This window comes from Syngnathus leptorhynchus, chromosome 5 (genome assembly GCF_054491065.1).
Source record: "Syngnathus leptorhynchus isolate UIUO chromosome 5, UIUO_Slep, whole genome shotgun sequence".
NCBI lineage: Eukaryota > Metazoa > Chordata > Actinopteri > Syngnathiformes > Syngnathidae > Syngnathus > Syngnathus leptorhynchus.
This window is the reverse complement of record NC_141199.1, coordinates 10,711,440-10,729,467: the sequence shown is the minus strand read 5'-3', so window position 1 is coordinate 10,729,467 and position 18,028 is coordinate 10,711,440. Positions and strand designations below refer to the sequence as shown.

General features: G+C 39.4%; 1 long non-coding RNA gene across 1 annotated transcript; it reads left to right on the top strand.

Moving 5' to 3' along the window:
- Positions 1-4,500: 4,500 nt before the first annotated feature.
- LOC147056865 (uncharacterized) lies at positions 4,501-6,869 on the top strand. Its single transcript, XR_015066042.1, has 3 exons — positions 4,501-4,661; positions 5,577-5,728; positions 6,289-6,869. It is a non-coding gene; the product is annotated as an uncharacterized LOC147056865 (long non-coding RNA).
- The last annotated feature ends 11,159 nt before the right edge of the window (positions 6,870-18,028 follow it).

Here is an 18,028-nt window from a genome sequence, read left to right as displayed (position 1 = left end):
AAGAGAAAGCTATTATACTGCAGCATGACTGAATAAAAAACAAAAGATTGAAGAAGGTACAAATGCTGTGGTGAAAACCAGCCTTTTGTTCCAATCAAATATGAAAGCAAAGCAGTATTTGTGAGTTTGTGCATGGACATGAATTGTGATGCGATAACTGATTATTATCTGCTTCAAGTATGTATGAGAAGGAATGGGACATTACAATATTTATCCACTTGACAGTCACACACATTGCTTTACATATGAATGAAATGTGTTGGGCTCTACAGCCTATGTGTGTGTGTGTGTGTGTGCACGTGTGTGTGTGTAATCTAGCTGCGCTGTCTTGCACATTAAAATGGATGCACACTGAGACACACGACACCTACGGTGCGGCTCATCTGCTCTGATGAATGTTTTTCCCAGCTGCATTTGTTTCCTCTCATAATCGCGTTCTGTTGCTCTCCCGCTAGTCGACTTTGCATTATTCCTTATGTACAATCCACACACTCATGCACGTACACCAATATGGATTACTGCTGTCTGTCATCTCATGATGCGCTGTTAAAGGCAAAAAACAAAACAAATCCCCATTCACCCTCTGCATAATTTTTGCTTTAAATTGTTGTGTTTAAGGCTGGAATATCCTGCTAATGATAAGACCAGGATTAAGGGTGCTCGCTCAAAAGCCACCAAATAAGACTAAATGTTTATTACCTTACTAATAAAACATTCTTGCATCTTTTCTATTGCTAACTTTAAAATAATTTTACAACCAGATGCAAACAATGACAACAAAGCTGTGCATCTAATTTTTGTGTAGATGGTTTTCAAAATTGGTTTTATTTAATCAGCTAAAGAAAATACTGCGAATTACAAAATAATAAATAGGACCCGCATGCTTTTATGATTGTATAAAAATAAGCGTGGAATTGGTTTAATAAGTAGATCGTAAGGATCATTTGTGCACTTGTATGTATGTGCAGGAAATAGTGAAGACACAAAATCAGTATCTTGCTACAGGACACTTTTTTCACATTGGCTGGGAATCAAACCCCCGACCTCCACTCGACCACTGAACCGTGCCGCCTCATGTAGCACATTGGTACATCTTGTATTACATAAGCTTTCGAAATGATAAATGTTTGAAGAGATACACTTCCATTGGGAGGGTGTGAGGATTCACGTGTGATAATACAGAAAGTACAAAATTGTGAATGCTGGTGAGTCACCTATTCTTAACTACTAAGTGAATAATTCTTTTACACTATAACTCACTGTCCTTCATACCCTACAATTTAATAGTCCTGCAACTCCAGAGAGACTCTTTTGATCATTAAGTCTGGCTGAGCTGTAAATGAAATGTCCCACTTCCATCAACAAATGATTAGACAGTTGTGTTTGGCATACTGCACAAAGGCCTCCAAAATGCGGAACGTGATTCAGCGGGGAGCGCCGCAGAAAACCCACGGGGGTCTGATGACAAAAACACAGAAGACACTGGAGAGAAACAAGTGAAGAAAGATGATGCTTCACAAGGCAAGCGATGCGATCAAGTGTGATTAATAAGAATGTAGGAGAAGATGGCAGTGACATCATGATAATCAGTCGCCGCAGCGTGAGGCGGCAAACAGCAACACCCGCAAAGCCACAACGGTGGTATAATGAGGGATCAGATGTGTCGCATTACAAAGAAAGCATTAGCCACTTGTTATCAACATAATTAGTGTTGCTCACCTGATACTCTTCACTTGGTCTGAAGCTTGAGGTTCTACACTTTATTGGTAATACTGCTTGGCGTATGCTTCAAGAAAATGTATCAATGACATTTAGGTGTTGTAGTTTGCGCAGATGCACACGTTGTGTGTCCACTGAGGCTTTGCTGCAAAATGAATTAAACCAGGATTTTCATTTCTGTTGTGTAAAAAGGGATTTTTTTTTGCAAGCATGAGCTTGTGTCAAGGCTTACTTTTGAATACTTCATAAGGCCGTCATATTCTTAGCAACTGCTACGATGCAGTAAAGTCCAACAAAGTTAGGTAAATAAACAGATTTTGCCAGGGATCAAAATGTGAAAAGTGCAACAAAGTTATTGATCTATGCTTTTTAGCTTGTGCAGGGGCACAGCTGGAATCCATCCCAGCTGACTAAGAACTGAAACATAGATCGAGCACCAGTCAATCACAGGGTGACTGTGAACCATACGTTGAGGGAAAATTGATCCTTCATCAGCTGCATTAAAAACAACTCTGTGAAGTAAGACATCACCATTGGCCCACATGGGGAAGAAAAATCCAATGACAGCTTTATAAATTTATTCCAAAAAAATAAAGCTATGAGAGCTTCAATCTTGTGTGAGTATCGAAAGCAATCTTGTATGGTTATAAAAAAAAGACTGAAAAAAGACAGGCCTTTTGGTTATGATAGAATGCTTTCTTTTCTTCTGATAACTGATAAAAAGTGGCTAAGAATTCTTTTCGATATTTGCTGTCTATCTAGAGCTGCGTTGCATATTGCTTCCCCGCCCTGATTATAATGGGAACGAAGGGGGGCTGTTTCAATTGGTCAGACTCGTCTGCGTTCCATTCCATGACAGCGCAAATGCCCTCTCTATCTGCATGTGAGTAGGAAAAAAAAAACAAGAGAAAGAAAACTTCACTCATGCGCTCAGTTGAACTGCTCTTTGCGCTAGACTTCCACTGAGCACCAAAATAGGGCCATTAGAGTCAATTACCCAATCAGTGCTTTTGTAATGTGGAAGGAAATCCCTTGAAAAACATCCAGAGACTGCCTAGCAGTGAAATAAGGCCTACAGTAGACAAAGATAAGGTGGTATTGTACTTTGACGGGTAAATACCCCTCCTGTCGCCCTGACATTATATACCTGTTTTTTTTTTCAAGGTGTGAACTCTTTCGATAGTTTGGAGTGCAACCCGCCGTCATACAGTGATTGATTGTGATAGTATGCAGCATGATTTTCTGTTTGTGGCTTACTGTATTGTGCAGTGGGGGAAAAAAACCTCATATTTTCTACTTTTGCGATAAATCCATCTGTATTTGATATACGGCTTAAGCCGTCGCTCCCGGCTTTGGTTCAGATACTTCTGCTGGAGCACAACTGTGTGCATTCCCCCAAATTTTGTGTGGTTGTGTGTCTGATATGCAAATGTTAAACAAATGGTTTAGGCCCGCAGATGGTGAGATGTTATCAGAATTTATCAATGTAAAAAAAAAAAGGTAAAGAGGATTATTCGGCAGCATAGGGCTATTTAAAAACGTGTGTGTGAGTGTGTGTGTGTCTGTATTTATTACTATGCCATTATATTAGATGTGGCTGTACCTCGAGATGTGCATCTAATCTCATGCTTCAGTGGCATGTTATGTGTCCTTTACAGTAGGCAACAAGGTGAATGTAAACAGTCTGCGTGCTATCCATAACAGAGATCTGCAATTAGTGGTTTGTTTGCTCAAACTTAAGTGGCAATAAAAAGTGCAGAGAAATATTTCAACCTAGGGATGACATTTACCTGAATGAAGGATATGTTCTTATTTAGGAAGCTTTGCCATGTTTGACCTGATACTTTTAGTCTTAGAAGCTGGTGCGTATATGTGCTTATGTATAGGTATAAAACAACAATTTTGTATATTTCTGTGGTCATTTCGGGTGAACTCCATTTACATAACTGCTGCACTCTACTGTTTACTTATCACTTTATGAGTATCATAGCGTTCCCGTCAACACTGTTTTGTTAGCACACTGCTGATAAGCTCTGCTGGGGAGATTTTGTCTTGACAGCAATCTTTCATGCCAAGCCAACCAATATACTGTATACCTGTTTCCTTTTATTGCACTCCTATTCCAAGAGTTTATAGTGGGACCTCGGGAATGGTAAGTAACCGTAATACGTAATTTGAATCGTCATTATCATTCTCTTCACTCTTTTTTTTGTCAATAATACATTTATTTCTATTAATTTTTCAACCAAGTTATATGAGATCTGTAGTTCATTTTCCTGCCGGCTAATTAGAAATATCAGTGGCTGAAGCCAAACTGTGTGAGGGTTTCTTTTTTCTGAACCTGCATTTGACACCTCTGCACACAATAAAAAGTTGTATATTTGTCAATCACTCATTCACTCTTATGGGACACATAGTATTTGATTTGGTGAATGAATTTGTTCTTTATACAAAACCTGATTGTGTGTTTTAATGTGTTTATCTTATGTACACCGGATAAACTGACTTTGATGATGTTAGATTAGGTCTCTTAATAATTAGATAAGTGAGTTGAGGTAGGCCATTGTGTCACTGTGGCCTTTCTTGATGGCTTGCATCGCCTTACTCAAATCCGGACAGTGTTTAAATTATGACCGGCCCGAAGCATCGTGTCACAAAATCAATAATATGTGGCCCGCTGGCACCGTCACGGGGACTTGCGCGCCCCAGAGCGAGACACAGAAAAGAAACGCGCACGCACAGGAACGCGCGCTCATGATTGGGTGCGAGCGCTCACGATCGGGTGCGTCCCTTCTCAGTTCACGCGCACACAGGTGTCCATTTGCAAGATTATCAGTGACATGAACATTTCCTCATTTCAATGTCCGCACACCAACGACTAAGGGGACGCTACACTCAGAGACGTTGCATAAGGAAAAGGCAAAATAACACACGGACTACTGGTGAGAGCTCTGACTAATTAGTACTATTAACTCTGCAAACACTATTGTGCGTCCGCGCCGTGCACTCAGTGATTGCAAACAGCAAAAATACTTTTTGTGATTATAAAGTATTTTTGTTATGTAGAAGTTGAAATAAAATTGATCAAACGGAGAATGATTTAATTTGGATTATAAATCTGACATGATACAACTTGGCCTGTTAACTGCAGTCGAAACACCAATATCACCCCTCTCATCAATACAACTATATCAATAATAAAACAATGGAGACAGAAAAGGATATAGTTACATATTTACACGTTTATTTACAATGGCAATGGTTCGAGGAATATCAGTCCGAATGGTCGGCCCCTATACATTTTCATCTAACCAAATCTGGCCCCCTTTGCAAAAAAGTTTGGATACCTCCTGCATTAAGTAGTTCAACCGAGAATATGTAATCTTCTGGTAGTGAGCATTGAAGCTAAAATAATCGGGTGAAGAATTCCTCCAGAACCTAAACGTGATGTAGCAGCCAAAGAATGTTATGTCGCAGCCATTAAGAAATGAGGCTGAACAAATTTTCACAGATTTTATTAAAAATTCAGGAAATTATAGCTAGAAAATGATTTTTTATTCGGGGGGGGGGGCGCTAATTGTTATTTCAGTGAATTTAGCAATCATACATTACCTAAATTCACACACTACACTAACACTTCTACTATAATTACTATTATTATAATGTTAAATATAATGTACATTTGGAAGTAAACATACTCTTCATTAATTGACTTTAAAGGTGATGAGCAGAAAAATGCACTCACTAGGTCGAATTTTTATGCAAGCAATCATGACACCATTGCTTTAGGTCATGAGCTTGAGTGGTGCTGGTAAAGTGAATGGCTGTAGCGATTAATTTAGATTCTTGCTTTCCAGGACCTGTTTTTCCTGATGCGCCACCCACTCTCATCTGCAATTTCCACTAATGAAAGCAGTCCCATATTAGCTATGCACTTCAAACAAACCCACAAAGACAGTGAAGAAAAAGAAGAATCACGAGCATGTGTGTGATCTTGCACAAAAGGAAGGTAAGTGGAGATGGCCCTCAACCACCCGTAGGCAATTCTACCTTAATAAAAGTGGTGTTGTGTTTGTGTATGCCTGTGATTAGCTTCACATCTACACGCCTGATTATGGCTATTTGCATATAACAGAACACAATAAGATTACTATTCCACACACGGTTTTGCATGAAAAAGAGAGGCGCACCCAGAGAACTAATGAAGGTGCTAAGGCGCTGGATGATGTGAGAGTAGTACATTAGATCGGATCACATCAATGAAAATCTCAATGTCCATCTCTTTATGTCCTCATGAATATGGGGCAGCGGCTGGCTACCATTTATACAGTGTATTATCAGTAATTAAAGAGCCCTAAAGAGCGTATTAGTCCTTGATTAGTGGTTGATTATTGGGTCGGCATGCAATTTAAATGTCTGTTTACCTCTGCCAGCTTGTGAAAGACAGTGAGAGCATTTGAGCAAGGCAGAGTGATAAATGTATTGTTTGTGTGCGTGTGTGTGTGTGTGTGTGTGTGTGTGTGTGTGTGTGTGTGTGTGTGTGTCTTCGTGGGTATGCTCCTGTGTCAGAGCCTTTAGAGATGAGGTGGAAATGTATTTCCCATCCACCAGGCACTGAGGAGGAAACCAAAGCAAAATTGCAGTCACCCGTGAAGCAAAACAGTCTTTCTGTCCATCTTGTTTGCTCTTTGTTTCTACCTATTTGTGGGATTCAGGGAGAAAAACTATTTCCAGTGGAGTTACGTTACTTGAGTAAAAGAACACATTTTCTAATCCCGAGCCCTCCTATGGCATTAATGTGATCATTTATAGTAGATAAAATGAGTCTGACTGAAAAAGAAACGTGCACCCAATGAGAGGCATCATTCAGATAGTTTATCTCAGTGAACCTTCTTACATTGAATCCAAAATGAATTTGTATTTGCTGTGGCTGTCATCATCAATGCAAATCCAGCTGAAAGCATAGCTCCAAAGTCAACATGTTCCATGATACTGTGTGATTGGTTGACAACGACAAAGAAATACTTTGTAAATGTAGACTTTGTTCATTTGTAAACCATTAAATGCTTGGATGAAAATATCTCCTTGAATAAATGTGACTTTATCACTACGCTGTAACGATAAAAGGCTGACATTCTACGACAAGTCTTTGTGGTCACAATTCATTTTTTCTGTCTTTCATATCAACATGAGTAAAATTTTGAATGAAATGAAACTAGTGAACGATTATTTTCAAAACTGTTTTCAAATTATGTCTGTCAGCCAGTCTGCAGTGTGGTTCTGATACGTTTTTTTTCCCCAAGTAAGCCTGTTTCCTTGACATGTCCAAATGACAATCCATGTACACTAACGGTTACTAGAGGCAGAATTCTTCTTCTTCTTTTTTTTTTTTTTTTTTAGTTTGACCTACCTGAATAATTGAAGAGTAGCACAATTGATTGATCAATTGATTCAGCCAGTTGTTTGAATGATGTTCAATGCAAAGTAGAACAAAAGTAGCTACTGTGTGCTATGTGAATTCCCAGTATACTCATACTGCACACACTTACACTGCTGTTTTTTAGGAAATCATTAAGCAGGGAAATTATAGTTATCAATCTGATTACTGATAAAAACATGCATAAGCATCTCTGTGCTGGACAGAGAGAAAGAAAGTAAGGGTGTCTTGCTATATCCTTCAAGTTATAAAAAACTGTTTTTGTTAATGGTTTAGAGTGAGAGATATATACGTGAACTCCGTTTAAAATAACACAAAGGTTTTTCACTTGGTGAGGGATGTTGATAGAGCTCGCACATTACTTTTGAGTTGCCTTAGGACTGATAACTAAAACTTCAGTTTTATTATGTTTATGATGGAAAAACATCTCTTCCAACCAGGATTTGATGTCTAAAATACAATTGAAATGAGTGACTGGTGACATCAGGAGACACAGATAAACCTTGAGCCCCTTCCTCTTTGCAATAGTAATAGACCGATGCGGACCACGATGTTCGCAGATGACATTATGATCTGCTGCGAAAGCAGGGAATACATAGAGTGACGTTTTGGAGGACTGGAGGTACTATGGACTGCCAAGGAGAGGAATGAAAATGAGTCAAAATAATGTCCTGTATGTGAATGAACGAGGAGGAAACGAGGGGAATTGAACTATAAATTCTTTCACGTAGTAAATTCACTTTCCCAACACTAGTGGACTGGCGAATAGCAAGGAGAGAAAGTAGAAATTAATGCCAATTGAAAATTGAAAGGGCGCTTGAGTGAACCCCCAATTACAAAAAAACCCTCTTTGTCATAGTTTTAGCCAACAAAAGCTTTTGTTAAAAACTACAATGGTGGCTTAGAGTCTTGGATGCTGTCATCATATTTCTATCCAGCCAGATTATTATAGAGAGCTCTCTGGGCTTTCTAGCTATTTTGCTATTTTGCCTTGGATCATCTCATTGTGAGGGCTAAAGTTACTTCATTCATGGCTGATCCATATTTTCTGTGCAATAACATGGCTGGCATTTTAACCATTGTGTGTAACTAACCACACTACACATAATTCTTTTCAACATTTTCTTTTAAACATAGGCAATGCATGTATAGTGTAACAAAATCAGAACCTGCTCATTTCAAAACTGTTTTCCATGAGGTTTGGTTTAGATTACTTTTGTCATTTTACTGTTGCTTATCTTGCTGCATTTTCATTTACGTGTGTACCTCTTGTCCCACAATTTAGAATTAGTTTCAATATATTTACACCGTATTGTCTAACCATCCATCCATTTCTTTTTATAACCCTTATACCCTAACCATCATCGGTGCCTTTGGTAAATCTGTCCAAACACAATGAAAAGCACAATGTCTTTTTTTAGCTCTTTGTGAAATTTAGTGCTTGTGAACATGATTCGCTTACATCCTGCGATTCTCCTGGAGGCTTGCACCCCCCTCATCTCGAAAACCAAGTGAACCTCCCTACTCGATACTGCTTGCCCTCATTAGAGTCACAAGTGAGTTGGAGCCTATCAATCACTACAAACTTTGTGAGGGAAGAAGGGTACATGCTGGACTGGGCACTTAATGTCTTTATGAAAGTCCAATCGCGCAAAGTACAAAGACATGCATCATATTTGAATGAGTGGGAAACAACAAAGGTGACATCTCCCATTGTTTATTAAAGCTGGGATTTGAATGCACCTGTAGCATCTGGCAAAACCCTCAGGGGGACACAGTGTGTTGATTAGGTGCTAAAAAATATGTCAGAAATGCTGTCAGGAAGATTTCTGCAGGGAAAATAGAACATTCGTGGTAAGTTTATGGTCAGACAACTGACAGCTAATTAAGTATCAAGTGGGAAGATGTTCCATGTGTTCAAAAGATAGCAAAAACAGAAAAAAAAACGACCACCATTCAACAGAAGTTGCCTTAACAATGTATAGTTTTGCTCAAGAAATGTGAAACTATATTGTTAACCCAACTTAGAAGAAATATTACATTTGCCCCAGAAATATATACTGGTTGAGTCTCCCTATTTGACACATTAAACAAACCTGGTAGAAATGTACTGGTACTTTCTTAATTTTACTCAGACTCGTTTCTAGTGTATCATTTGTTATTATTTATTGATAAACACTAATTCAGTGAAATAGAATAAATTCCAGTGGCACCCCTGATGAGCTTTCATGGCACGTTAGTGCACGCCAGCTCCCCGGTTGGGACTCACTGAGTGATAGAGCCAAATGGACGGAATGAATCACAATTGTTGTCAAAATGTTCAATCATTACCTATTTCTATTGGGTCAAATGATGTTCAATCATTACCATTTGCATTTGGTCAAAATCCAGTCTTTTCTTGCGTCTGGAAAAGGTTACTACAAGGACACTGAATTGGAAAGTGAACCTAATATCAATAACTGCTTTTATCAAAATAAGTTGTCAAAACTGCCTTTGCTTCATAGTACACAATAGACAATCGGCACAACAAAGTGCAGCTACAAAGTAATGCACCAGTTATACACGTTTTATAATTCTCTCTTGATAAAAGTGCTTTTGTGTGCCAATAAAAGTGATGGGTCTATAAAGTCCGGTTCAGAAGCGGAGTGGAAAAGGCGAGCTCACCTGTATCTACTCTTCTGCTGCATCCAATTATCTGTAAGGCCTAGTGAGCCTTGTTGTTTGAGATGCCCTTCAGAGAGTCGTTATTGTGTAGTGCCGTTATTAAAGCACAAGCATGCCAGGTCACGTGTTTGCTGACCCGTGCTTATGGGGCTGCTTTTGACTTCCGCCAGGTGCTCTTGGTAGTACAAGGTTGCGTCTTTGTTGTTCCCCACTTAAATGGCAATGTCTGAAAAAGAGATGAGTCACTTAAAATACACTCTGCAGATGATGCATCAGTAACCCACGGTCCAAAGCACAATATTTTACCGAGGATCATGATCCATCAAGCATAACCCAAACTTCCATCTATTTTCTTCGACTTATCTGGGGTCGTGTCACAGGGCCAGCAACCCAAGTGGAGATGCCCAGACTTCCCAGTCCACAGGCACTTTGTCCTGCTGTCCCGGGAAGATCCCGTGGTACTCTTCAGCAAGTCGTTCTGCCTTAGGCCTTCTCCCTAAGACATTGTATCAAGAAGACCTCCAAGAGGCATTTGCACCAGAAGTCCCAGACACCTTATCTGGCTCCTCGAGATGGCTCCTCTTTTCTGAGCCCCGCCCGGATGAGTGAGCTTCTTAGCTGATCTCGAAGGGACAGCCCAGAAACACTGTGGATCAAAGTCATTTGGGCTGCTTATATCCTAGATCTTGTCACGACCCACATTTCATGGCAAGTTAGGCGGGGAACATTCTGAAGATGAAGAGCTTATAAATAAGAGAGTAACTTAAAGTCCTTCACTTGGGGCACGATCTCATTCCTGACTCAGATAGGGCAGTCCACACAAGACCATGGCACTAGATTTGGAACTGGTAATTTTCAAGTCCCTTCAAAATTGACTCCAGTGAGTATTAAAGATAAAGACCTGATCTAGTCAAGAGAATCACATTATCTACAAGTTTAAGGAAAATTTGTCAGTAAATGTACTGAACAGAATTTCTGGCAAAGTGCAGCCTTGGTGGATTGCAGTGCCAAAATCACGTACAGGGACCAATTGAACCGACTCAGATGCAGATGGAAAAGGAGAAAAAATAAAGTTACAGAGAAAAAAACCCCCAAAAAACAAACACCATAGCCAGTTATCTGGTAGAACCCAAACACCTGAAGTATTTGGACACGCCATTGGGGACGTCTTTGACAGGCACAACACTTGACACCATCAACCAACGCTCAGAGATGGGCTCTTCATTTGTGTGGCACGTTCATATACGTGCATAAACATGAAACTCCTTGACCCGGCACTGCGGTACATCTTTATGATGTGTGTATAATTCCAACATAATGATTATTATGTTTGTGGGGGCTGGAGCCTATGCCAGCTGGTGACAAGTAGACCACATCGTTGACTGGTCAGCAGTCAATCATAGGGTGATTGAGGATAGACTATTGGCTCGAAATTGAGCTTGCCCCAGCTGCATGAAGGTCAGCTATGTAAAAACCTACACTACAAAATGTTCCCGGGGCCAGTGGTTAATGATGCTCCCTTAGTTAGGCCACATACATGTGGGAGCTTGTGTCACAAAGTGGCAAGATCATTGCCTGACACATTAGTTTGGATTACAAAACTCCAAACAGCAATTTAAACATAATGAGATATGTCTGAGTGGAAAAAGTTTTATTTTATTTTATTTATTTACAAACCCACCAGTGTGTTCAGCCCTCGCATTTCCATTGATTACGCTGTCGATTTTCTTCCCCTCTCGTGTCCCACTAGAGAAGAGAAAATAGAAGTATAAAATCACATTAAGTGTTTATTATCTGGCTTACTCTTAGAGCACTGTGCTACGCAGTCCCACTCGAATGTATCGTTTTTTTCCTTCACTTATACACAGGCAGAAATACACACTTAGAAGACAACACATGATCCTTGACAGGGAAGGCACTATAAAAGCATTGATAAAACCATTTCTGTAATAAGCTGTGTTTGTCAAACTGTCACTGGTCGACTCCAGCCGGTATCACAGCGTAAATAAACGGGTCGGACCTTCAGGGTACCTATCTATACAACCACATACACTGACATCTTTTTTTGGTGACGGATGTTCAGAGTTGACCCAAGCCTGCCTTTTATAGCCACTCTCTTTATAGATGCATTTTTCTTCTGTTTCAACAATTTAAAAAAAAATCTAATATGTTGAATGAAACAAGGTGAGAAGAATAGAGATTCTTCTAGGCAGCACACTCAAGGCAAGGCGCAAACGCTAGTCGAGCCTGATTATTGTGCGAGCCCAAGGTTCGCTGTACGTGTTTGCCAAATTGGCAGACAGCTCATTGTCAAGATGGGCATGGCGACGTAGTATACTGAGTTGCAACTGGTCACCAACAAATCACAAGGCACACACGCACAGACAACCATTCACAATCAGACCTGCAGACTATTTAGGGGTGGTCAGTCGGCCTACCGTACACGTCTTTGGTATGTTTGAGGAAACCGGGGCACTTGAAGGAAATCCACACAGGTACTGGGAGAACATGCAAAGGGCGAGGCTGCCACAACATATGTGAACATCTATTTGTCCATCAGAGAGGTCTGTAAAGGCAAAGAGTGAACTTGTAAAAAACTGAAATGTTTCATTTGGTATTGGTAGCTCCCTATTAGCAAGCACTGTTGAGGCCAGATTGTTAAACCTCCTGTTCTTCTTCCATTCAGAGAAAGAGTTGAATTAGAGTCACGTCCTTGGTCTCTAGGAATGTGTTGTGATAGCTCTCGTAATATCTTTGGAATTTGGCTCTACTGCCTCTTGGATTGAATCCTTGACACCAAATTCCGCCAACAATATAATATAATCTATAAGCCCTTTCCTTTCTTAGGTGTGTGTCATGTCTTAAACGACTCCTTTTTTGCTGCAGGATACAGGTCACCCTAGTGATTTGCACATGGACATCTTAAAAAAATAACTGCTTTGCCCATTTGAAATCTGTTATTAAACAAAACAATAGCCGCACAGGCAAACATAAATAATAAAAATAAATAAATAAATGAATGCTTCATGCTGTTTATGCTTAGAAATTGGCAATGGCAGTTTTACTTTTTCTTTTTACCACTGAACATTCCCTCTCCCTCACACGCCTCAGCTAGTCCAAATAAAAATGATGAAAATATGTTCAGCATAAACAACCTTTATTTATATCGCCACCCCATTTTAATGTGTAAAGCACACACCAAAGGAAATGCCATCAAAATAAGAACCTACTCATTATAGGTAATCAAAATAAAAAACATTTACATTTATAATTCTAGCTTTAATGATGGTAAAATAGCTGTAGGGTAAATCAGAAAGTGAAAAGAAGAGAAAAAATTCAAGTTTAGTTTTCACAGTGCATATGCGAGTCAATGGTTAGATCTCTAATCTGATAATAATGTATTCAAAGAAATGTTCAGCAAGGGGTTTCGACTCAAGCGAATGTAAATGTCTCCTGAGTGCTCGGCCACAATTATGGCGCTGAACACCGTGAATTATGTGAGCAATTATGTGAATGTCCCACAGAGAAGTGGAAGCAAAATCCAGCAGTTGAAGGAAAGGCCATTTTGGTCCACTTTTCTTCTCTTAGGGCTTGACTTACAAAAGGCTCCTCCAACTCGATTCATCACCCAAACAGAGATGTGCTACTAACTAGGCACACTCAAGATTCCGTCTTACAAATGCACAAAACTGTCTCTGAGTTTGGTTTGCACATTTAGGGAGAAGAATAAGGAGAATCTAAACACAAAAGCAGTCATTCTTGTTTATTCTTTTATATTTGAATACATTTGAATTTGAATAAAGTATTATTTGAAACTACATTCTCTTGCAAAAATTTTAATCAATTCAATTTCATTCTTTTTGTTGCTTCAACTAATTTATCACCAAATTATTTGTACGGGAAAATTAATTCCTAATAAAAAAATATGCTGTCAATTTTGCATTATTTATCTTTCTATATTAATTACCATCCTCAAGTGTCACAAAAAATATCCAATCCTCCAAAGGCTGTCATACCTAAGCAGCAAAAGTTGCACTAGACACACTCACATGGTCATTAACAGCAGGTTCCATTTCTTGTCTTTTCTTCTCTGACTGCAATAATGGGCAAAGCGTATGCAAATGGTGAAAGGCAGGTTTGTTGTGAAACAGAATAATGATGAGTGGAAAAAAAGCTCAATAATAAATTGGCTTACATTTTGTGTTTGTGACACGATTGTTGGTAGCTGACACCATTCCTCTCGTGAGACAGTCTCTCTCTGGGCCTGTGACATGCAATCATATTTTATGCCCACTTTCAAGCACAATTGAAGCTCTAATAGCAGTGGCCTGAGAAATAATGGGAGCGGACATGTATAAGGATGTGAAGATGCATGGGGTCGTGATTGGCTTCAATGGTGATGAGGTTAATTGTGATAAAATGTGTATGGCATTTGTTCATTCCTGCAATAAATGTTTTTTTCCCCCTCCACAGTTCAACATAATTGTTTGGTTTTGCAGGAGTGGAATATAGAACATTGGATGATGAAGTGTAGCTCTAGTTAAGATTAAATAGTGCTGGTCAGCTTTCACTTTTTTCATATGAGACGGATTTTAATGGCTGATTTTGCATGTTTAAATAGCGTGGGAAAATGTGATCCAAAACATCTCTGCAAATTTAATGAAACGCCACTACTTATAGTTTTTCATCACCACATTTGTATGGCACGGGTCCTCGCACTTTGGAGAGTGTTTAGGTTGTTTAAAAGGGGACGTGTCCAAGTGGCAAAAGGTCTTTTAAAAGCATTAGACAGAGGAGGGAAGATTGTGTTAGGTGTATTGAGTGACACCCTTCTGATTACAAAAAAAAAAAAAAAGAAAAATCACAATTCACATGTCAAATGTGTCAGAGAATAACTGCAGAGCTGTGGACGTTAGTTTGCTACAACCCAGCAAGAAATGTTGAAGCAGAACTTTGACAACTTTGCTTTTGTATTTATTGAAAATGACTTTATAAAGTGTGCACTCTGAATCTTTGCTGTTATTCATTTTCAGATAGCGCTAGTCAGGCCATGGTTTTGAACGTTGATATCTGCAGCGTAAGCAGCCGTGTAACTTTTATCGTTCTCAATGATTTTAAAAACAACAATGCTGTCACTATCAAAGTGAGTCTGATGTCAGTTATTTTTAGTGGACGGTGCGGCCGTAGGGAATGACAGTGTGGATATTACTTTAGATTGTTTTTACACAAAAAAGTGTCTTGGGAAAAACAGTTTATTCGCAGCAGGAAAATAACAAACAAAGTGGCTGTAGAAGCAATTTGTGCAGAGGTGGCTAATCCGTAAGGACTTTGGAGTTGGAAATATAGGGTGGTGGATCAGTGCCAAACTTAGTTAGGATTGTGCCGTGGGCTAAACAAATTGCAACTCTTGGTTGGAGAGCTACTAGTCTGCATTCTGTCTCCTCTCGGGGTGCCCTTGTGCATGCTATTTGCATGAAAGCGTGATCCTGCTTCTCTTTAAATGTGTATCAAAAATATAGGGAGAGTGTCTGATTTTTCCGTGGGGCATTATAAAAATAACAATGCACGTCAGTGTAGACTGAGAACCCTTAAGAATGATTTGGTTCGTAGAAAAGATATAAAATAAAATTTGCCAATCAGTGAATTTGAGACAGCATACACTAAAGCAATCATGTGAATTGATGTGCCATGTAATGCTGCAGTGTGTAAGCTGCTGCTCCCAAAACAGTGTGTCGTACTCTTGTTTGCAAATGCTACCATTGTCTGGTTGCCTATTGAGGTACTATTGATGCACAAGTGTAGGTTCCACCTCATTAGCTAGTGTGGTAATAATCATTAAGTGTAAATACAATCCAATGTGGATCTTGCTTCCGCAGCTGAATTCATAAAAATCTGACAGGTTGTTGCGAGGAGGCAAAAATGAAGAAACAAGAAAAAGCAGGAATACCAAGCTCGCAGAATGAGAGAGTCTCCCAGTAATAATTAAAACCACTTTGAAGGCAGCTCTTTGAAGGTCTCTTTCCTAAATAAGCACTTCTCTTTAAAGTTGCTATGTCGGTGATGATGATCTCAGAGCCCTCTGGTTGTTGTATGGAATGTGTGTTTTGACAGTTTGTTTGTGGAAGAAAATTAGCTCTGAGGATGGCTACTAACTTTTTGCAAATTTTGCGCTTTGAAGTCAGAAGGGGATACGTAGCAATTGTTTGCAGGGATGGATAGAAGCGTGCGGCGGTCCTGTGGGAACCGATGGGTGGAATACATTGGATTCCTGCTACATATTATTCCTATCAATTAGCAACCATTACATTATCATTAAGCCTACTCAAGGCGTGGGTGAGATCTGACTGAAATCTTCTGCATCAGTAATAGAAAGTGAAACGAATGAAAAACGGAATAAGAGAACCTAAGAACAAACTTTCCACACATTAGATAAATGTTTAAGTCTAAAAGTCCAGCAGGTTGTTGTTTACCAGATAAATAATGGGTGATTAGGACAGTTTTCGGTAGTTGGGAATAGCTGCCATGTGAAGAGAGGGGATTTCAAAGATTCTTGAAGCATTTAAGCTGCTGGACTTAGACCCAGCATGCATGGGTTTGTGCTTTGATGGTGCTTCTGTTGGGGGGGGGGGGGGGGGGCAGTGTGCACAGATCTAAACATTCTTACTTGGCTAACTGTATGACTGGCACTACTTCAGGTCTCAGCCTCTGTGGCCCATACTGGTGAATCATTTCAAACTAATTAGACAAATTTTGTGCACGCAGAAGGTCAGTAAATGGCAAAATGTTACAATTTTGTTCTGCACATATAACACGATCCAGTCACATTTCAAAATAAGAAAGCCAGAGTTCATTCACATATACAAAGTAGAGCTATGATTATAATTAAAAAAAATCTTACAGTATGTGGATGTCTCAAAAAACAGAGGAAAAATGTGAATTAGCAGAATTATCATATTTATGCAGGCACATTTTGGGAGAAAACAGAAATCACAGGTGTTTCATGTTATATAGTTTTTGATTTAGTTCTGGAATGTGAGATGATCTATTTGTAAAGAATCGTGCCCAAATGCTACGGATGCACATGTGATTGCACACCCAGCCACCCACACAAACAGTGATGCAACCTAACAGCAACAACTGAAGCAGCACCCAGATGATAATTATTTCAGCAGCCTGAAGAAAGTGTACATGGACTGATGAGATGAAAAGAGGCGCCACAGCGAGGTAGCATCAAACCTTAAACAGATAAACAGCAGGACTTTTGTCAAAGTTTGTCAGGCTCGATAGGATGCTGACACAGAGGTCACTGCAGAGAAGACGCTGAAAGGCAGCAGATGGCAGCCTGCAGCACCACCTTAGTATTGTCAAGCAATCCAAGGGAAAAAAAAAAAGTACAAAAGAGAGTGGCAGTAGCTTGTGTGTAAAGACTTGGACTTTGGAATCTGGTGGTGTAGCTACAGTGAACCCCCATTTATTATGGTTGTCTGTTTGAGCCAGTGTTACCGCCGTTAACTTCAAATTATAGTTATTTTACTGATTAGTGGTCACTCAAGGTACAATTTTAGTGTTCGTCCAATTTTTACTTCTGTAACGAGCAGATGCCATTAAAGTGAGGATCAAAGTCACAGTCTGCTTTATTGTCAATTTCTTCATAATCGATTCCAAAAAGATTTGTTTTGTGATGGCCTTAACCAAACCTATTACTTCTATTTCTACTCTCTTTAGACAGAGCAAGGACCAGTTCAGATAGATTTATGCAAGGCCTTTCCACTAGTCATCAATAAACACTATCTCCTCTGGGTTTAACATATTTTTCCCAAAGCAATTTTATATCAGTTTTCTTAACATATTATTTTTATTTTCTGGGTAAGTTCTTCAGGAATTGCGTCTCATAATATTTCTCTTGGTTACCCTTTACCCCCACGGTCAATACAAAATATGACTAGAAGACATTTTCTGTTAATTTGCAGCAGTTGCTCTGCTTCACATTATTCCCTAAATCCAGCACTCCATCTTTGCATTGATTGCTCTGGCAGTCTTGACTTCTCTCAAAAGTTTTCTTTTGCATTTATACAACCACACAAGTCTGTACCCGGATGCCCTTTCACGGAGTTGAGCAGAACACACAAATGTTTTTTTAGCTGTCGTCATTAAAAGAAAACAAGATCACTTATTGGTTTTGAGCATTAGAGATAGTTTTAGATTTAA